General features: G+C 46.7%; 1 protein-coding gene across 12 annotated transcripts in view; it reads left to right on the top strand.

The window, feature by feature from the left end:
• The first annotated feature begins 10,711 nt into the window (after window positions 1-10,711).
• Window positions 10,712-22,019, top strand: part of LOC104637566 (inverted formin-2) — a 43,599-nt gene continuing 32,291 nt past the window's right edge. For 5 of the 12 annotated variants that reach the window (XR_012835551.1, XR_012835550.1, XR_012835549.1 and 2 more), the window contains exon 1: window positions 11,942-11,962. The gene's annotated coding sequence lies outside the window, so the exon portion shown is untranslated. Of the gene's footprint in view, window positions 10,817-11,145; window positions 11,287-11,861; window positions 11,963-22,019 lie in introns of those variants that run through there. The other 7 variants (XR_012835552.1, XM_075753428.1, XM_075753427.1 and 4 more) reach the window with 4 other exon arrangements.

Here is a 22,019-nt window from a genome sequence, read left to right as displayed (position 1 = left end):
TCTGACTTCCTACAGGATGGTCTTTGGGATTCAGGTCTACCTCTGCTCTGGGGAAGAGTTATGGGTCTGAAGCCAAGAACAGCCAGTACTGCTGTGGTTTGTAGGATCCGTGCTGTGCAACCAGGAGCCATGACACGGACTGCTCATCCTTAATATTTGGCAGCCTGAAATGAGCCACCTTTAGTGTTTATTCCAGCCACACCAAGACTCCCTGTTGGGGAAAGCAGGCCTGGGCACTGCCAGCCCACCTATGATCCTTCAGCACGTGTGATTCCTCTGAAACCTTCTGCTGCCGGCGAGCCAAGGGGAAAAGCTCCCCCAACCTCTGCAGCCGCACTTCTCCCACCAGTTTTCACCAGCTTCAGGTCCCCTCTGGTCCCTGTCTGGTTGACACTCAGGAGACAGGAAGGACTTAAAATTTTATGAAGAAGGGATCAGGAGGGCCAGACCCACAAATCTTCATTGCATCTGCGATGAGTTTCTCTGGGTACACAAGCACCAGCACTGCTTTGGCTTTGCAGCTGCTGGCAAAAGCCCCCTGCAACGACCTATCCTTCATTCTGAGCCTGGCCTTGTGCGGAGAGGACTGATTTGTCCAGCCTGAAGCAATTCACTGCACAGCACCAAGGCCACGAACATGATTTTCACTCTTTATCAAAACAGCTAAGAGAAGGACAAGACAATACATTATGAATGAAACAAGCACAAAGCAGCACAGACTGCTAATAGCAGAGAAATGAGAGCTAGACAGCGTCTCGAAGGCTTGCCATCAACTATGGGGTAGGGTATATCCTGCCCTACCCTAATATAACCCTTGCAAGCCTTATGACTCAGAGGTTCACCGTGAATCACCACTCCCTTTCTGGTTTCCTCGTCCAACCGAAAGAAGCATTTACTGCTGGCCCACGGCAATGTTAAATAACAGCCTTTCTTCTGCTGGCTTGGCTGCCTGGTCCCATAAACACAGGGTGGGGATGTGGCATATTTCCCACACAGCCTACCTCGCTGCAGGAGGGGACACCTCAGTCCCTATGCAGCCGAGAACACAGACAGGCAGGTCCCTCGAGGAGGCTCCAGGGCTAAATACGCTGCTTTCTGAGGTGAACGCAAACCCCTGGGGCCCAGTGCAGCTGTTGTGCGGCTGGAAGGAGGGAAGGGTTTATTATGAAAGCAGAAGCTTGCACCAGTGAGATACGGAAAGCTGTCGGTTCTCCTTACCCCATCCTACCACTAACCTCAGCTCTGAGCCTCTGCCCCTGCTCCACCGTTCAGACCTTAATCAAATTACAGCTCAAAATTAGTCTTTTCTTCAAGTAGTTTTCTGATGAGTAACCTAGTCGCATCAGTGGCTGAGTCATAAGAAGTGAACCTTTGTGCAGCGAAAGCAAGCTATGGAAATTCCCCGTCACATCAGCTTTGTAACTGCCGTCTTCAGATGCTTCCGAAAAGGCAGATTCTCTGTATCACAATTAGCTCAAAACCTGTCACTGGCAGGGAATAAATGTTTTGAAGATGTTACCAAATGATTAAATGGTACCTTAATTGCAAAGAACAGAAGCAGAACTGCACACAGGGAGGTGGACTGTTTTGCCTCGTCCCGCAGTACGTAATCCCCTGGGGACACAGGAGATCTGAGTGCTCTTGCAGACTGTGTTGCTGTCTTCCTCTGTAACCTCGGAAAAGTCAGAGTTTCAAGGTCTAGCACCAATCTGAAGGTCAGTTTTTAAAAGCAGCTTGGCACCCAGCTTACTGAGCTCTTTACAGCTCAGGGGAAAAAGGCAAGAGCACTTACGGTGGACCACGCATGCCCCCCATACAGTATGGGACCACATCCTGTCTTGGATAGCAGTGACCACTTAGGAAATAAGGACATGGCATGCTAATCCCAATACTTTTCTAATCCATGTGCAACCTGTGGGCCTTCTGATCCACAGTTGGTATTGGATCTTTATGATTAATAGCCTCAATGGACTTTTCTCCCTTGAATTTCTCTAATCACTTTTTGAAGCCCTTTATTCTTCAGCATTGACATCGGAACAGTGAGCTCTACAGTTTAATGCCAGGCTGTGTACAGAAGTACCTTCTTTTGCTTGTTTAAAAACTGCATTACTGAATAAATGAATTCATTTTAGGACCCCTGGTTCTCATTTGGGGAAAAAAAAAAAAAAAAAAGAATAATTATGTTCTCTATTCACCTTCTCCATTGCACTTATGACATTGCAGCCTCAGCCACAGACCCTCTTTCTAGTCAGTTAAAGTCTTCTCATGAGAAGTGATCCTATTCCTTTTACCATTCTTGTTGCCTTTCTCCACATCCTTTCTACTTTAGCTTTTTCAAGTTGGGTTTTTTTTTTTCAGCAAGGGAGTTAAGAACTGCATGCGCTGCTCTGGGTGTGCAGCATCACAGCCATGAGTGCAAACCATTTCTTGCGTAGCTTGTTATGTTTTCTCTTTTGTGCTCTTTTCCTGTTTGAACAATACCTAACATCTGATTTGCCATTTTCTCTCTGCTGAACATTGAGTTGACATTTTTGTAGGGTTATACATGATGAGTTTAAGCAATTCTTTCTGAGTGGCAATAGCTAATTTTAGCGCTCACCACTGTGCATGGTTAGGTTTTGTTTTCCTTAAGTACATGAATTGCATCTGCTATTCTACCATTCAGCCAATAACCATTACGAGATCCTTCTGTTAATCTTTACCGTCAGTTTTAATTTTTATTATTCTCAGTAAACTCTGTATCATCAGGAACTGCTGTCATTCACTCCTCTTCCAGATCGCTTATGAATACACAGAAAAGCAAGCCAAGATATATCACTTTGGCAGTCTGTTAGTCCATTCCTTCTCAGTTGTGAAAACTTTTTGCTTCATATGCTTTAACCAGCCATTAATCCATGGAAGTGGCTTCCTTTTATATGTTGATTGATTGTTCCTTTTATATTTACCCCTTTGACCACTAATTTAACCCTCTGTTATTATTTTCTACCAATTTTCCAAGGACAGTGTGAAGTTTCCCATATATATTTTTCCTATACTTTTCTAGACCCCCATCTTAAGGGACCTGGCAGTTGAGTTCTCCAGAAAATCTGACCCTTCATCACCAAGTGTCTTCACAATATTTGAGGAATTAAAATACTAAATACTAAAAAAGAAAAAAAATCAATTTATAGGAATATCACAAAGCATCAGAGTAAATGCTGATGGTAGTCAAGTGTTTATGTATTTATAGGCAATGCCATGTACTGAGTCATATATGTCATCAGCTCTACTGCTGGAACAGATCTCTGTTCTTGGCCTGAATACTGAAACACACACAAAGATTCTGACGTTATTAGAAAATGTTTATGTGTTGTTATGCCATATGATGTACATAAGAGACAAGTCATTCATGCCAGGCTCTGACAACTGCCACTGCAAAAACTCTTGCCTAATGCTAATCAATGAATGAACTGAATGTGATCAAAATGTCCTAGTAAAAATTGTTTCACCCAGTAAAACAACTGATGGTTTTGCGAGGGTCTCCCTCTGGTTGCTTTGTTCTCCAGTTATAGCCAATTATATTAACAAAGACTCAAATGTTTACCTTGCAAACACACTGTGTTTTAAGCCAGTGGTTTTCTATGTTCCCAGTGCAGCAACCCAAATTTTCCCTGCACTATGACCATAACCACAAAATGAACCGACCAAATATGCTACACCCCCACAGAACTTTGTGGACAACTTATAAAAACCTGTCATTAATCTGCAGACTACTACTGCTTTACGTGCTTGAGCAAATGTTGCTATTCTAGTGTTGGAGTATCTCAGGCATCTAAGGATAGGCTTGAAGTTCTATCTTTCTCCTTTTACACATGAGGAACAGAAGTGCAGAGAGTTAGTCTATACATTTACCATAGCATGGACCTCAAGTTACCTGCAAGACCCAAGCTCTTCTTGGGCTGCTTGTTTGCTGGTCAGGAATTCAGCCAAGAAAAAGTCCTTAGAAGAAACAGAAGTTACAGAGTGTCCTGGTTTCAGCTAGGATAGGGTTAATTTTCTTCCTAGTAGCTGGTGTAGTGCTGTGTTTTGGATTTAGCATGAAAATGATGTTGATAACACACTGATGTTTTAGTTGTTGCTAAGCAGTGTTTACAATTAAGTCAAAGACTTATCAGCTTCCCAGGCGCTGCCAACGAGAAGGCATGAGCCTTCCACAGGAGGTGCACAAGAAGCTGGGAGGAGGCACAGCCAGGACAGCTGACGCAAACTGGCCCAAGGGATATTCCATACCATATGACGGCATGCTCAGTATATAAGCTGGGGAGGAGTTGCCCAGGGAGGGGTGCATCTTGGGAACTAGCTGGGCATCGGTCAGTGGTCGTGAGCAATTGTGCTGTGCATCACTTGTTTTGTGTATATTATTATTATTATCCCTTTCTGTCCTATTAAACTGTTTTTATCTCAACCCATGAGTTTTACTTTTTTTCGATTCTCTCCTCCACCCCACTGGGCGAGGAGGAGCAAACGAACAGCTGAGTGGTGGTTTTAGCTGCCTGCCAGGTTAAACCACAGCACAGTTAGGAGAGAGAAGTGATGAACCAGTTTGGCATCAATAAAGAATTTTTCTCTAAAAGGTGGCAAAATCTTTTGTGTCTTTGTTATTGGGCTTGAAATTGAGACCCTTTGGCCTCAGTGGCAAGATGGACTTAGTTTGGCCAGGAGAAGGCAGAGGCACAAAATAAGCATTTCCTTGAAACCAGAATGGTAATGGGAAACAGGCTGACTATGTCCTCACAGTGGATCCAACCATGGCCCTATTTATTTACGGCCAAGCATGATGTATTCATGTACAATAGCCAAATTATCAAATATTCCAAGCTATTGTTGAGCACAGATTATGGGGTCAGCCTTTGTTCTGCTGCATGCACCAGCTTTGAAAGAGAGCCTTTGTAAAGGAAAATGGCCTGCTGTTTGTATCAGTTTCCCTCCCCAAATGAATTCTGCATTTCTCCCAAAGACACACACTGGGTCTAAGTCTTACTCTCACAAAGGGGCTCTGTCTGGATGCCTTTGCCGAGAACACAGATTTTATTTATCAAAACTGCGCATGAAATTTGTTGCCATGTTGATACTTAACATGCAGAACATGCTGCTTCTCGGCAAGCTAGGATGGTGGGAATAGCGATGATCCTAAAGGAGAAGACACCGTGCCTTGCCCTGCTGGGGTACTTCCATCCTTTCACCAGCTCAAGCAACCTGGCAAGTCAGTGCTAGCTTAGCACCAAGCTGTCTCTGGAAACATAAAATCCCATGCCTTGATCAAAACCAGAAGACAGACCTTCTGAGAAAGAAGTGAGACAGACTTTTGCAGACATCATCTCTTTTTAATCAGTCTTTTGCTAAGTCGCTTAGCTAAGACTTTTGCAGACATTGTCTCAAAGAATGGATAGTGAACCAGCCTCTGCAGATGGTGGAGGGCTACCTCCACCTATGAGAAGCAACCTGGAAGAAAGCTCAAAAACATAAGACTGGCTGTACTGCACCACACCAAAGTCTCCATCCAACTAGCCCCACGTTTAATCTCTGTAAGTGGCCAAATCAGATGCCTCGCAGTTGCTAGTTCTGTTCAGGTACAGCATAAATGATACCCACCCATAACAGCTCCTCAGCCTCCAGCATTTTGCAGCTCAGGGACTTCAAGAGCCAGAATTATTATCTTAATAGCCCTCAGTCTATTTTTCTTCCATGAATTGGTCTTCAATGATTTTTAACATCCACAGCATCCTGCAGCAGGGAGTTTCCCAGCTTAATATCACATTGTGTGAGGAATCACCTCTTGTTATTTGCCATGAACCCTTCTTCTACTATTTTTTTCCAAGTTTCTTTACTCTTTTGCTGGAAAAGACACTAAATAACTGTATTCTGTTTTGCTGGATCCAACCACAACGCCCAACAACTTGTAGGTCCCAAGCCTTTGAAAAAATCCTTTCCCAGAAACCTAAAATTATTTTTGCCATATCTGCACCTCCATTATTCTGGAGAGGCCAAAAAAGTAGGGACTATGTAATTAATGTAGCAATTTGGCTATAACTAGTCTCTGTAACACACATCTTAAGCTGGCTGGTCTTTCTTCCTGTGGCTGTGGATCATCCAAAAGTTGATGGAAGGAGTTTCCATTACAAGAAACAGTCAAACCTACACAGCCCAACAACATTTACCTTCTGTTTCAAAATGTATGAAATGCACCGGGCATACAGGATGCAAAGGGAGTAAGGGAGCCACCAGTGATCCACAACCAAGGCATGAGATGTAGGCTGAGCCTCACGTGAGTATCTGAGGAACGAGGAGGGAATCAAAGGAGAGGTGACCTATCAAAAGCCCCCCACCCCATGTTGCGAGAGAGGCCATCCCCGATCACTACCCAAAATGGGAAGGCAAAACTGTATATCACAGCCTTTCTTCATTGCTTTGGGCTACAGAAAGATTTTTAAGTGAAAGGAAAGGAGAATTTAGGACCAAACCCCTTTGCAGTCACTGAAACTGGCTTCTGCTATTGCAGACAAATCCCTTCTCAAGCACTTTTCATAAAGCAATGAAGGTCCCTTTTAACTCAGCCTAGGATTTTTGGCCTTTCATCTCCTGACAGAGATACCGCTTTTCTGACCGTTAAAAACCCTGTTCCCATCGCCAGTATAAATGTGCTCATTTCTCATTAACACCCATTTGTTCTTGTGCCAGTATAGTTCACACACTTAAATAGCTGGGGGGATTTTGCTCCTGCTTGGCACTGACACCTTTCCTGAAATACTTAGAGATGATCACATCCCCTCTGAACCCTCATTTTGTTACGCTATATCACTCTTTTACGCTATATAAGTCTTTTAATCTCATGCTGTAAGCCACTACTAACGTTCCCCTTCTCAGCATCTGTTTCACTTTAAATTCACCATTCCGGGAATTATTGAGAATTACACACAGCATTTCAAAGGATGCTCCTAGCTGAGTTATTAGCAGTGGGGACCTGAACTCGAGCAAGCCCGACATAAAAGCAGAAGGTTTTCCTGCCAGAGCTGGAAACATTTCCAAGCTCTGGCAGACTGAGAAATCTTTATGCCGTCTGGATACGAGATAGGGGCAGGGAGCCACACATCGGTGTACCCGTGGTTTGGCTGACAGATGTGTGTCCCACCAGCGAGCGGGATACCTGGATGAATATTCTCTCTTGAGTTTGTAACCGATTCCCTTATCCATGGCAAATGACAGCAAACGTGGCTTTGCTGTGTACCTGGAAGAGTACCAGGCAGACCAAGGAGTAAGAGATTTATAGGAAGGCTTGAGCACTGTATCAGTACAAAATTATGTGCCATTAGTCCATGCTTTGAGTATGCCTGAATACATCAGCACCAGAACTACAGCGCTTTAAAAATCCATTACACGGGAAACACAGCCATTAATCCCAAATTGCGATCTTGTGTATTAGGTAGAAATTTGGGCATGAGGGGATGGAGACTTTAGCTTCTTTTTTCAACTGCACTGGACGTTTGTTCTGGAAGCTTTTAACCTCTTTGAAATGATGTTTGAGATGCAATCGCTGTTGCTGGGGCAATAAACATGATGGCACATGAAGGAAAAAAAAGCTCTTGAGTGGGGAGCAGGCAAGAGGAGCAGATGAACCCTTATGAAACAAAGAACTCTCTCGCTCTCCAAGTGTCGTCTCTAAAAAAACAAAATATGAAGCAGAATGACTGAAAACATCTTAGAAAAATTGACTGTGCTTAGCTACATTATATAATAGGACATCAGCGAGTCTTTATCTAAATTACACCATCTGAGGCATTTCACCCATTCTGTGTCTCAAGGCTTCATAAATTTTTTTTTTCATCTTCTTCCCATTACAACAACTGAAAATGTGTGTCTAAATCCTCGTGTATGTATGCACCATTACTGACTTACAAAGACTAGATTGCTCCCCAGTGTTCTTACTTAATCTCCTGTGGTTCAGGGAACACTAAAACACAAAGATTATCATTCGCTTGATATTACAGATAATATCTTTGTCTTTGAGGCTCTTAACTCTCCCGGGGCCCCTCCCTCTGGAAAATTCAACTGCTGCTACCACTTTGCAACTCAGAACCCGAAAGTGCTTTTCTTCTGTGTTCTGACCTTCGCTGTAAGCATTGCAAACGGCTGAAGCAAAGAAACAAAAGATCAGGAATCCTTCTGTGCAGTACATGCTCTTAACCTCCACCACCGCGGGAAACGAGTCCCGCTTTAATCGGAGCAGGGACAAACACAAAACCAGCTCTTGTCATCAGACCTTGGGACAACAATTCCTGCAGCTGTGCAGTGATGACATTCTCGGCATGGCAGATCTCTAAAACCCAGCTAATTGGTAGGAAGAGGAATGTCTGCACAAACATTTGTGTTTCTCAGACACATTCTCATTCCTGAGCTCTACTGCAGCCCTGTCTTCATGTCATAAGCCCCAAATAAATGTTTCAGTCCTCCTGAGGGGCAGGGCACAACCATAGGTAAAATATGAGGAATCTGACTTGGATCCCAGGACAGCAAGAAAAAAAGAGATCAGAAGAAAAAAACTTTGATCCAAATACTAGTGTAGGTAGTGAGAACACAGAGCAATACAAGCTAAGAGTGATTTGGAAGTACCTTGTTCCACTGAAAAAGTTGCTTTTTAAAAGCTCAATCCAGCCTAGGTAACAATCCACTGAGCTTCAAAGCCTCATCTTCCAGCTGCAGTGGTGTTTCTTTCCATCCCTTTAATTGTGGCACTGAGCAACCGAGGACCAGCATGAGCATGCGGTTGAACAAAAACAGACTTGCCATCAGCTCTTTTGCCTGAACTAAAGCATAAAAAAGTGGCCAGCTGTGGATTAGAAGAGAAAAAGTGGGTCATGGTACATCCAAAGGAGAATTTGGTGTGTATGGTGGACTTGTATTTACACAGCTGTTGTAAGTGGCAGTGATAGCACCAAACAGAAATGGCAATTCAAATAGACATTGAACAGCACCATCAGTGACCACAGCCCCTTCCAGGCAGGCAGACGAAGAGCCCAGGGAGAGTTCAGCATGCTTTTTGAGGATGCGAGGTTTCAAGGTGCAAAGCACACCACGGATACAGGTCCGGGGAAGCAAATCAGCTCCTGCATCCCCTCAGCCACATCACATGTGTCTCCAGCTCTGGACACACATGTACAATGTGGCTTTATCCCAACAAAGGAGCATTTTGTGCTCGCTGTTCACTCCCGCACTCATATCTGCTTCGGTCAAATGGGATTTTGGTGAAAACGAGGGGCATTTCCACATAATTTCATTTTCTCTCCTTGCCTTGTCTTTGCTGAGCTTTGCTCCTCACTCCTACATAATGGTGAGAGCCTTCATAGCCCAGCAGTTATAATTTATCTTCCATAAACCAACCCCGCTCACGTGTTAGGGCTGCCCCAAGATGAAAAGGGAACAGACAAAGGCAAAGGAGAAGAAAAAGAGACTCAAGTAGGAAAGATTTGGGTTCCTTGTTCCTCTTCACACACAAAAGAAGCAAAAAAAAATGCAGAGAAGGGGAAAAGTCTAAAGCAAAACCACCAGCAGCAAAAGACAATTGCTATTTCCTAAATAACAAATAGCTCTTTCAAAATCAATCTTCTTCCGTTTCTCACTTCTTCAACTAAAACCAGAGGAGTGTTTTACGAGCAAACAATAAAATCTCAGGTCTCATTTTCCAATTTGAAGTCTCAGAGATGCTCAGCACTGTGTTCTTACCTGTAACTATCCTCCAGTCTTCTGTAATCACACTCAGGGGTCTAAGCTCGGCTCTCACCAGCTTGCAGCAGTCCTTCGCAAAACATTTTATCATGATTTTTACATCAGCTATCCCCCTCCCTCTCACTCATGATTTTCCCTGCCAGGTTTTCTCTCCAGCAGGATCGCTGAGTGGCTCTGCCTGACGGGCATCTGGCCCCTAATGCCTATAACAGACAGCACTCCTGGCCCACGAAAGGAAACAAACTTTTCCACCAAACTTTGCCCACTTGGCTGATAATATTTAGGTTTGCCTTCACTGTTTCACTGCTCGTCTGTAGAGCTGAAGCATTTTGCTAAAGGTAAAGCCATCCTCCCCCTCACTTACATAGATGCAGAAAGTGAAGCACTTAAATGAAAGAGACCAGGGCACAGGGTCCCTAGAGGAGGGCGCAGTTGCTTTGGGTCCCTGACCACCTGGGTTGCCTCGCCGTGATTCCGCACTCACACCCCAGCACCGGCCCGCGGATTCAATCCCCCTCCCGGGTCAGAGACCCCACGCCGGGCTCGGGGTGCACACGCCGGGGCCATGAGCAGCTCGGGCTGTAAGACGCCTCTTGCCGGGGCGGGAGGCAGCTCTTGCCTCCAGGATGCCCACGGGCGACAGGAGGAAGGGGGATCCCTCCGGGGGGGGGGGGGGGGTGGTGGTGGAGGGGGGGGGGTCAGGATCCCTCTGCGGCGAGGGGGACTCAGCACGTTGGCTCCGGAGAGGGCCCTTCCTCCGGGGCGGCTCTGCCCGAATCTCTGCCAGGGCGAGCCCGGGGAAGGGGGCCGGGGCTGCCGTCGGGGATACCCGGGCAGGGCGCGGGGGCGGTGCCGCAGGACCCCTCGCCGGGCGGCGAGAAACTTCCCCGGCGGAGCCGGTCCGGACCCCCCGCCCCGCCGCACCGCCCGCGCTCCGCCCCGGAACCGGGCGCGGCTCCCGCGGGCGGGCAGAGCCCGGCGGCTGCGGGCGCCGGCGGAGGGTCCGTGCCCGCCGCGCTGCGCCTCGCCGCCCCCCGCCCGCAGGAGGCCCGCCGCGGTAAGGCCGAGCCCCGCCGGGGGCGATCGCGGGAGCGGGGTTCTTGGTCGGGAGAAGTTGGGCTGAATCCCCCCCTCCCACTCCCGGGGATGCAGGGCATCCTACCCCCACCCCCCCCCCCCGGCTCTCCCCCGGTCCCGGCCGATGAGACGGGGTGGGTGTGAAGGGAGGAAGGACCCCGGCCAGACTGCAGCCCGCAGCTCCGCAAGCTGCTCGGAGATGTTGCTCGGCGCTGCAGAGAGGTGCTGGCTGAGCGGCAGCGGGGATTGCCGGTGCGACGGTAGGGAGGCGTAGGTGGCACCTGGTCTGGGCTGCAGGTGTGACAGTACATCGCATCGCTGTGACGTGGTCCCGACTGCCGGTTTGACAGTACACCGGATAGGTGGGAGTCCGTCCGGATTGCAGATGCAACAGTGCAATGTATAGGTGGGACGAGGTTCAGATCGCAAGTGCGACGATGCAGCGTACAGGTGGGAGTTGGGCTGGATTGCAGTTGGGAAGAGACCGTGTACAGGCTGGATGTGATTCGGATCGCAGGTGCAACTGCGCAGTGCATAGGTGTGACATGGTCCTGATTGCAGTTGCAGTTGATGTGTAGGTGCAACATGGTCCAGATTGCAGGTGTGACAGTGTAATGTGCAGGCGGGATGCGGTCCTGCTGTGCCTGGGTGTGACAGTGTGTCTGCTAGCATACAGCGTACAGCTGTTGTGTCTGCTCCCGGGGCTGAGTCAGTTTTAGGCTTTTATTTTGAAAGATTCTGTTTTCCAGTGGTTTTTGGACAAGGTCTCCCAAGTCCTGCCCAGCTTTACTTACTTACATACTTCTCTTGTGCCTCATCCTCCCTTTTGCTCAATAGCTCTGAAATGATGAAGTGGCTTCTTGCAACATCAGCACCCGGAGCTGAATTCCAGAGTTTGGGGGCGGGGAAGGAGTGCTTGGACACACTGGTCTTAGGAGAAATACCCCAAAACGGTGTTCATGGTCCTCCCTCCCCATACCAGACCAGCATTGTGAACTGTACATCATTTTTCTTGGATTCCTAAGACTGCAGGCTGCGAAACACGTCAGGCTCCCTGGTAGACTGCGAGGAAACTTCTGGCCTAAGAAGTCAGTTAAAAAGAAAAGTTGGAATCAGCAGAGTTACAGTAAGGTTGCAATCGTCCTACTGAACTTGCTCAGAATTTGGGCTGTCTGGCCATTAATCTCATTTCTCTTCCATCCACTTAAGCTTGTTTTTCCACTACACACAGGAGTAGTAGCTGCCAAAATTGCAGGCAGGGAGGGGATTGCAGGAACCTATGAGCATATGTAATTATTTGTTTGTCCTGTTACAAGTTAATAATCCCATTCTAGGCTGTTGTCCAAGAATTTTCCTTCAAAAATGCAAGCAGTGTACAAGACCCATTGTGCAAAAGATAATCTAAATGTAGGACAGGAAGGGACCTGGCAGGTCAGCACATCTAAGCACTGAATGATATTACGCCTTATTGCACACCACTGTAATTCATTTGTTCCCAGTCTCCCGGGAAGGGGAAGTTTCAGAATTTTACCGAACTGGTATTATATCTTTTCCCCCAGTATATGGCTTTCTCTTACTTTGTATTTGCACTATGATTGCTTAGTTCTTCCAGTCTTTTTCTCTCTTATCAGTGTAGAAGTAACAGTTGCATGCTTTTCTCTTCTCTGTGCAATGCCAAACAAGATAGAACTTGCCATCTGCTTTTGTGAAGCAGGCTCTGCTTCTGCTGGTCGCCAGCAGTCCTGCACTGGGCTTCTCGCTCTCTGGCTTCCCCATGGACGAGCAGAGCTGCAAAGCTCAGACATCCATCCAGTGCCTCTTGTGCTTTGACACCTCATCTACAAATAAATACCTCACCCAGTAGGTATTGCAATTAACCTCCTCCTCAGGCTCCTTCTGTCCTGTGATGAGAGTGAGAAATTGGGATTTTCATCCCCAGGTGTCCATCTGACTTTTGTTTTCTGCTGTCGGGTCAGATCTTATTCCAGCCCTCTTATTAATCCTGTTTTCAGCGTATATCCCCATTCTCCGTGCTGGTGCAGTATTCTCCCAGCTTTCTCCCACTCGCTCTGTCATGAAGGGAGATGCTAAGTAGGAGGGGGTCTCCCTTGCTCTTCGTAGTGACTCCTGCCAAACTCAGATTGACCCCTTCTGTGGGACTGGCTGTCCAGTCCTTTTAGGTCTGTACCCTATTTATTACAAATTTTCATCTTTCGTGGCTTAACTCCCAGTTTCACCGAGCTGTGTAGCAAATGGCTGCACTTCCAATGTTGGAAGCCAAACTCTACCCATTCCTTGTGTGCCAGGTATGCCGAATAGGTTTCCCAGAGCAACTGCGTAGAAAATTGTTCTTATCAAAGCAAACTAAGTTGCATTTTGTCCCTCTTTCCCCCCCCATTTGCTTCCATGTCTTCAATTATTATTATTTTTTCTGCAATGATTATTCTGTTGATGAGGGATTTTTAATCCCACCATTGTACCGTAACCAGCCATGAGTAGAAAAGATGGGAGTAATTCGGCAGTGGGTAGCTACACAATGCCGTAGATTAGGCAGTGAACAATATTCATAGAGCTGAAACAGTTGGGGGAACTTCAAACAAACTCCGTGCTCATATCTGAGCTCAGATTTATCTCTCAGTTGAATATCCTTGCTCTTAATATTTGCAATAAAGTCTACCAATAATGATTCAGAGGAAATACCACCCACTGAATCAACAAAGTCAACTCATAGGATCACACAGTAGCACTTGAACAAATCCAGCTCTGCTTGGTGCAAAATACCGTAGTCAGTAGGTGCAAACAAACACATCACAAGGAGTTATCCCTGTTCCATTTGTTAACATTGTACATTGCTTTTTATTTAACTAGGTGAAAAATAGCTAAATATTTTGCAGAAGCTAGATACAGCCCTGCAGCGTGATACCCCTGGTGTTCAGTGCAGGAGGGAGGCTCAAGAATGACTACACGCTTCTGACCTAATATATTATAATCCCTTTGGTATTACCCTCCAAACCCAAGTTTATTCCAGTGTTTCTCAGCGTTGCATGTGCAGCAGTTTATCATACAGTGCTTGTGAGTGTCGTGCTGCAGAGGCTGCCTTCATCTCCCAGTGGCCAGGAAAAGCACTGAGAGCGCCAAGTGCTGCAGCAGAGCGGGCAAACGATCTGTATTTTAATTATAGAGAGCTCTTGGGTCCTGTGCTGTCAGCTGAGGTGCTAAGACCAAATTGGGAGAAGGAAAAAAGTTACGTCAAATTTTGGGCTTTGGCTTTCTCCTTCTAACGGTGGGCAGCATCGTGCTGGTAGGTCTGCTCTGAGCTTAGGCGTGGGGTTTGTCACGGCATTCCAGTTGTTCCAGTTCTGCAGGCGTGCTGTGCAAACTGGAATGAAACGCAAGATGGGAATGCTTCAAAAAAGGGGACGCTATGTTTATACGACTTCTCAGTGGCACTTAGGATCCTTATCAAGAGCAAGTATCATCTGGTTCCATTTTCTTAGGAAAAAATGGCCAAGCCTTATGATAGCTACCAGATGTCGTCAGTGATAGATGAGGAACCAATTTTATGGAACTGAATGTGGAAACAAAGAAGAACAGGGTGTGTGGGGTTCATGAGCCCCTGAGTCATAGCCGAGCACCTACAAGAGTAGTTGCAGTTAAAAGGAAGTGGTTGTATGGTGCGGCAGGAGAACATTTAGTCAACCTAGACTTTCACATCAGCAGAAAGCTTCAGGAGAGGTTCTAACAGTGTGATGGTTTTTCTATTTAATGTAATGAACAAGTATTGTTCACAGATTCAGCTGTTTCTACTATTTTGATACCTGAGCTGACATTTCAAAGTGCTGGGAATGCTGAAGCCACAGATCAATGAAAACCTTAAGCATGCAATAGTGTTTGCAAAAAGCTCTGTAACATTTGATGCTGTATTTCAAGGTGCTCTGAGAAACCTACTGAGCTGATAAAGGAGACTGGGCAAAACCAGGAGGAAGACTGAGAGCCAGTGGATGATGTCCTCATCCCAGCATTGGAGTCACTCCGCTGATTCCAAAATGTTTAAATACCGTAAAAGTAACAGCTCACTTCAGAATGGACATTGCTCCAGCACTGTGTCCAGTAAAAAGAAGTAAAGGCAAATGAAGAGCTGCCAAATTTTGTAGTTGGTAGAGCACAATGTTGAACTTGGCATGGTTATAGTAGGTATCACCAGGTGGTGCTAATTCACATTGACTTCCTATTTGTTTTTCTTACCATGACCATTATTTTGCCTTGGCTGGGGTGTATATGGTATTCATTTGGGGGAGTGTTTAAGGGCCGAGGAGGAATTTGCTCTTTGCATTGCTGCTCCATTAGAGTCTGTTGTGTGGACGTCCTCAGTCAATCCTTGGCGCTGGGAGGACTTTCCCAAAAGGGACATGAGAGAAACTCCAGGTGATAGGTTGCATAGAGTACCCACACGTTCAGTAACACTGATTTCTCCCCAGATGCGACTTGCAAAGCCTTCTGTTGCCTCTGATGCCCCCAAGCTGGTGGTTAATGCCGATGTGGACATCACTAATGGCAGCAGGCCACCTTGGGACTGCATTGGTCTCCACTTTTCCAGCTGGGACAGCTGAGTCACGTTTTAATGAGCGAGAACAGGGAAGGAATTTGGAGATCACTCCAGGAAAGTGTGGGAAAGGAGGCACTCTGCAACCATAAAACCTCTAAATTTAGTTGTAATTTAAAATGGAAAATGTTGGTGATTTTGCCCTTGCGGAGGTCAGATGAATTTGGAGACCTGCAGGTTTGCGCAGCTCCCGTCTGCTCTGCAGCGAGCCTCTCCACGGGGAGTCAGGGCCGCCTGCCTCCCCTCGTCCCCTGGCAGGGCTGATGCCACACGGGGACATGTGCTGGCCCCGAGCTTGTCCCTTGCTGGAGACACACAGCCCCTTTCCAACTTGCCCGGGCAGGCGGAGGGGATGAAGGGAGGGAAGCGGCAGCAGCCCCGGGCTGCAGCAGAGCCCCCTTCCTCTCTCCAAGTCGGTGAATGAGAATGGCATAATTTCTGTTTATTTATTGATAACTTTCGTGAGCAGGTCTGTTTGTGTCGGTGTAGCTAAGGAATAACTTTGTTTTACCCTCTGCTCTGTCAGTTAAATTGCATTATTTTTAATAAGGCAGCTATCTCCGTGCTGCTTCTGTTGTGCTGGTTTCCCCTATCTGGGAACTGTCTATTCCTTGTCCATCCTGGTTTTTGTTAAGTCATTGCACGGCATTCGCTGAAAGCAGTGAGCTAAGCGTTAGTGTTGTGTTCTGACAGAGGCCCCAGGTGGAAAGGGAAGTTCCCGTAGTACAAGGTAGCAGCTTTTTGTGAGCGATGGTTTTCTTCCCGCAGCTTGCCAAGAAACCAAGCTGTGGCAAATCAGCTCTTTCCACCGCCTGGCCCAGACCAAGGTACTTCACCTAAATATAAGGACGGTCCCTGCTGCCGAAGAGTTTACTCTGAGGAGCAGGCTGGGTGTGCAGCCCAGGGGGCTGCGGGAGGAGAGGCAAAGCCGCACAGCTCTCCCCGTACCATTAGTTTTGCACTGGCCCGTCTCTTCCGGCCGCACTGCAGGGCTGCTGCCCAGCGCCGAGCTCATTCCCTCCGGTGCAGCGGGTCCCTCAGGTGCACGGGGTGGCACTGGGGGGTTCTGGGGTCCGGCTTTGGGGTTTTGCCCCTTTCGCTGCCCACAGCTGTGGACCCCGGGCAGCTGCCTCCACTGCGTTGGTTGTGTGAGTAAGCCTCCCTCCCGCCCCAGAAACAGCCACAATCTCCTCCTTTGTGTGTTTCTAGCTCAGAAAAGGCTGATTCATTCTCTGAAGCAGATTAATTACTTCTGCTATTTGAAAAAAAAAAAAAAATATAAATACTTTAGAGTTGGTCGGCTTAACTTTCAGCTGCATGTACAATGCAGTAAAGCAAATGTGCTCTGAGCCAGAGCAAAAAACTTTGCATGGAAAAAGAAACTGTGGGTTGCGATATTTACCTGGCAGTGGGCTCTGCAATGTAGGAAATATTCGTGAACATGTCTTGTTCTTGACTTACATGACAAATGGTGCAAATCTGAGCCCACCAGGAAGGTGAACTGGGGAACAAATATTTTTATTCCCTGATACATTTTATTACTTGTTTCCCTTCTGGTTTACATCATGCTGATGTGACACCCGGCTCCATGAGTAGCTTGCATCCAAAGCCTGGCTGAGCTGCTCCATTTCTTCCTCGGAAGGCTGCTTTCCAGCCTGCTTGGCTCTGCTCACTTGTTTATGCACTGATGGGCTGTAGTTCCACATTTCAGAACAAGCTGTCCAATATTCATGAGTTATTTTCTATTTACCCAGTCCTGAGGCTTCTTTTATAAGCCTGGGGATAAATTCTGGGGTTTGTTGTTTCCATTACTGGAAATGGACTGAACCTCCACAACCACTACCAAGCCCTAAATATGGCCTCTCTCTGTCTAGAAGAAAGGTAGGGGAAAGGACTATCCCAAAGCTAAATTGATTTACAACCCTGTAATTCCCAAACCCCTGTTCTGATAACACTTGTAAGCAAGTGTTGGAGCAAGCCATATGTGTAGAAATGAATCACTTATAAAATTTCCTAATATTAGTTGTATATTTATTTATCAGATAAATATAGTGATTTTTCTCTTGAAGATCAATGACAGCCACATACTCAGCTGGTGTAAAGCACTGCAGCTCTTTGGACTATGCAAACCTGAGGATATGACTGAAGAGCTGATTTCTTTGCAAAGAAAAAAACACTATCAACTAATTGTTTCTGAAGTGATTTAAATTATTACACAGGAAGAACTAAAACAGATCAAAGTGTTGGTATAAGATACCCTGCATGTAAGCTAGCCCTGTGTATAGTAAGGTCATTTTGGCCCAGCATGAGAATTTCCTATCATAAACCTCCAGCTGTTTGGGCCGTATTAAAATCCCTTCACATTAATTCCGAGACTGAGTTAGAATTGGTAAGATAATATCTAGCAGGACAACTTTAGGTCCTCTTGAAACAGTTGGACCAAGTACTGTAGGAAAGTGAAGGATTAAGCCAGGCAATGTTCTAGGATTGCTGCGTTATAAAATTCAAACTCTTTCACCCAGCAGTACAGAAAATAGTCTGAAGGCATCTTTGGAGTGGATTAGTTTTGAAATCATGCTAAGCCACTCTTCTGCAAGAATTTATTTTAAACGGCTCAAGTGCTTAACTTCTTGAATTAGCAGCTGAGCATATCCTCTGGTTACTCTTAGTAACGTTCATAGTCAGACAAGCTCGCAGTAAAATACCTGGCAGTATCTGGGTCTGTTCTCTTTAAGGTGTGCAATATGTACTTTGCCCGTGCCATTAGGAATCCTGGCTGTGGTCAGCCTTATCTGAACAAAAATGTTCAGGATGTTTGCTCGTGGGCTGTTCAGCAGGTGAGATACCAGCCACTGTGATTCATCAGCTGTTGAACGGAAAAGCTGAGCTCTGTACGAGGGAGTTGCGTTCGCAGCCTGTTTGGAGAACAGCTGGAAAAATGCTGCTTCCTTATGTATCATTCTGGTGTCTCGGTAGCTTTTTTTCAGCAGGGACTTCCGTAAACATTAATATGGATCCAGGTAGTTCTTTGGCTTAGTGGTGCCTACAACCCTTTCCCCTGTGGACTGGTTTTTAGGGAAGAGCTATTCGCTGCCTGAAGATCTTCATCCTTGTACAAGTGAGGAGGGTTTGTGCCTGTGCCAGAAAAGCACAGCTAAAACCTGCGCGGAACCTGCCTGCCTCTCTCCCTCCGGGGCAGGGCTCAAAAGGTCTTTTTTCTGTAATTACATCTGCTCACTACTGCAGCATCAGTGTGTGTGCGAGGGAGCAGAGTTCAGCCGCCTCGGCAGCCTTCATCCTAGCAATTCCTAAGCGGTTCCCCAGTAGCCTTATTATGGGTGTAATATATGTATGCAGGATAAATAAACTGAATAAATATCAGGCTCTTTACTCAGCCTGATAGCTGAGCACATAGCTCCTTTAGAAACCCATGCATGGGTCTGCGCCCTTTGCTCTGGGTAGAATTGCTGGTGCAGTTTGGAGTTTTGACAGGAAATTTTGTCGTCACCTGTCCAAAAAAAGCACTGAGTTCTCCATGGTTAATGGTTTAATCTCCCCAGCTGGAAGCACCCTCCCCAAAACAGGATGTTTTTTTGTGGCAGAAGCTTCCTACCAAAAGAGCTGTGGAGCTCTGTGTTTTGGATGTTTAAAGCAGATCGACCCCATTAAATACAAAGTTCCCGGAAATATGCATGTGCTGGCAGTAGCAGAGTCCTTTATTTTCATTAGCTGAAGTATCCATCAGATAAAGACTGCTTCAGAAGGCTTTTTTTTTTTTTTCCCCTCCTTATAGCATCATCTAAAGTGAAAGTATTCAGCAGAAAGGCAGTCAGAGAGCTGGTCTGTGACAAGAGGGCTGGAGGGGCATCAGTCTCCGAGGAGGGTAGGGAAATTCAGGAAGCAAAAGATTGAAGATTTTAGATTGGATGTTAGGAAAAATTTCTTCACTGAGAGGGTTGTCAGTCATTGGAACAGGCTGCCCTGGGAAGTGGTTTGAGTCACCATCCCTGGAGGTATTTAGAAGACGCATAGATGTGGCGCTTAGGGACATGGTTTAGTGACGCACTTGGCAGTGCTAGGGTAATGGTTGGACTTGATGATCTTAAGGGTCTTTTCTAACCAAAACGATCCTATGATTCTAAAAGCAACCAGTCAGCTTTGCAACTCCCCATCTTCCTCGCGTGACTCCCTGAGGATGCTCGGATGTGTCTGCTGCCCAGGGAGGGAGCAAACCAGCTGCTGTCACTGTGCTCTCCCAGTGCCTGGGAAGGTCATTGCTGGCCCACCCCATCTGCTCCCCAGCAGCTCTTTGGGCGTCTCCAGCTGTCCCCGTGGCACAGGGTCATGCTGCAAAGGCCAGACACTTTCCCTTCCATGTGGGCAGAGGGGGGGAATGTGGTCCCCCCCTAAATTTCAATGTCTTCACCTGACCAAACCCCCGTTCAGTGCCCTGTCAGCACTTGCTTTGACGCTGGTCCTTCTGGTTGCTTAACACAGAGTTCAGTTCTCAGTTGAACAAAGGAGTGTTGTTGAATTATCCAGATTTTCTTCTGGTCCCCTGATTTTCCCCCTATAAACATGTGGTTGTCTTCGCTGGCTCCATGGGAGCCACAGTACCCAACGAGCCGGTCCCAGAGATGCGGAGGCGAATATTACACCTGTAATTCTTGAGTACTGGCTGTGCTGATGTTTAGTAATTTAGTAGCAGGCGATACTAGGCATTTTAGGCAGGATTGCCTAAAAAGAGCTATCGCAGCACCTCTCCCTGCCAGCTCAAAAACGAGCTGGGTGTCTCCTTCCCAAAATCCTTGACAGAACTTAGAAGAAAAGCCACTGGCACGGGAGCTGATTTGTCACATAAATGTAGAGCAGCAAGAAGACACCGATTGCTGTGATTAGGAATAATCTAATCCCTGTGGGCAAACGGGGTATATTTAGTTATGTTTAAGTGGATTCCTGCATTTCGTGGACCCACCATGTGGGCGGGGGAGCCACTGCGCTGCGATCCAGAGGCAGCAGAGCGATGCTGGAGCTGTAGAGGGTCTCAGCTCTTCTTTGCCTAATGTGGGACTAAACTTTCAGTTCTTGATTTAATCTGTCTGACTGTCATATAATTACTGTTCAGATGGCCATGGAATGGTCTGCTAGAAAATCGGGGTAAAATTGGGCTGGTTTGCTGAGGTGAAACTATTAGCCCTTTCTGAGCAACCTGAAAGCAAAGTTGCTGGGACAGAAGCTCAGATGTGAAGGGATGGATCCCTAAAACTATTTAATGCCCTTAACATCCTACATATCCTTGTGGTTTGGGTGCAAATCTTTGCTCCCCAGGGCAGCACTCAGCTCTCCTGGGAGATAAGCCTTCGGATCCCCACCAGTATCATCTCCAGGTACATCAGCGTGGGGCTGGTGCTGCTTCCTCCAGAGGAAGAGGAGGCCATGAGTGTCGAGGAAACACTTGCTCCCCAGGTGATGCCCAAAGCCTTCAGGCAGAGATGCAACCCCGTGCATGGACTTTTTTCTGGTCGTGCCGTGAAAAGCAAATGCCTGTAGTTGCAGATACATGGGCCGACAGACCTTGGCTGGGGGCTGAGCTCAGCAGGGTGTAGCAGCATCCGTCTGTCTGCGAGCTGCCCCCACACAGCCTGGCATCAGAGCGTGGCGAGGGCACAGGCAGCTGCCTGCAGCAGGCAGGCAGGGCTGCAAACACCTGGAAGCAGCACAAGTGATGCACGAGCTGGGAGCAGGAGGTGGGATCCAAACCCCCTCGGTTTTCTCAGCTACTGCCCATTGCCACTGCTGTTCATGTGCCATGGGGCTTGCAGAGGGACACTGCAGCTCTAGAGCTGCTTTTTCTGCTTTTTAGCCTGATTTCTCAGGTTCTGCTTATTTTTTCACATGGGAAACGACACAGCCTTTCTAAGAACATAAATATTTCTGGCATATCTCACAGGTCCAGGCTTCAGATGAAACCTGATGGGAGCTGATAGCCCTTTAAATTTCTTCCGTGGTTGTGAGGACAGGAATTGGCAACATCAACAATCCTTTCTTTGCAGGAATTTTTTTCTCTTATTTTTTTTTTTTTTCCCCAAAAACCTGCTGTGAGCCCCATTCTGCTCCCAAGAACCAGATTAGCAACTAATCTTCTGAGGACTTGGGGACTACCCTTCAGGAGTGCACATAACGTAAAGGGAAGTGCATTTGCTGTGGTAAAACCCATCATGAATTAATCTTTGTCTTGCATTGTATAAATAGGCTCTCAGAGCGCTTCCTACAGCAGGATGGGGAACTGCGCAGGGTCATTTCCCTGCATGTTGAATTGTTGTGGTGAAACTGCCTTAATTAGAAAGCACATGGGCAAGATCATCGCTTAAAGGCTAGCTGAATTTGAACCAAAGGGCAGAGAGATCAGTGTATTTCTAATATTGGTGGAGCTGTGCTGGTGTACACAAGGGTTGAGTTTCTCTACTAAGGCAGGAAAACTCTTGCTGCAGGCTCCAACTTTTGATCTAGGGGGTTCAATTCAGGGTAGAGGCCTTACAGAGTAAGAAAAAAACAGTATTTGAAGTCTAACTGCTACCCT

The sequence above is a fragment of the Balearica regulorum genome, chromosome 5, assembly GCF_011004875.1.
Source record: "Balearica regulorum gibbericeps isolate bBalReg1 chromosome 5, bBalReg1.pri, whole genome shotgun sequence".
Lineage (NCBI taxonomy): Eukaryota > Metazoa > Chordata > Aves > Gruiformes > Gruidae > Balearica > Balearica regulorum.
This window is presented reverse-complemented; position numbering and strand designations above follow the sequence as displayed.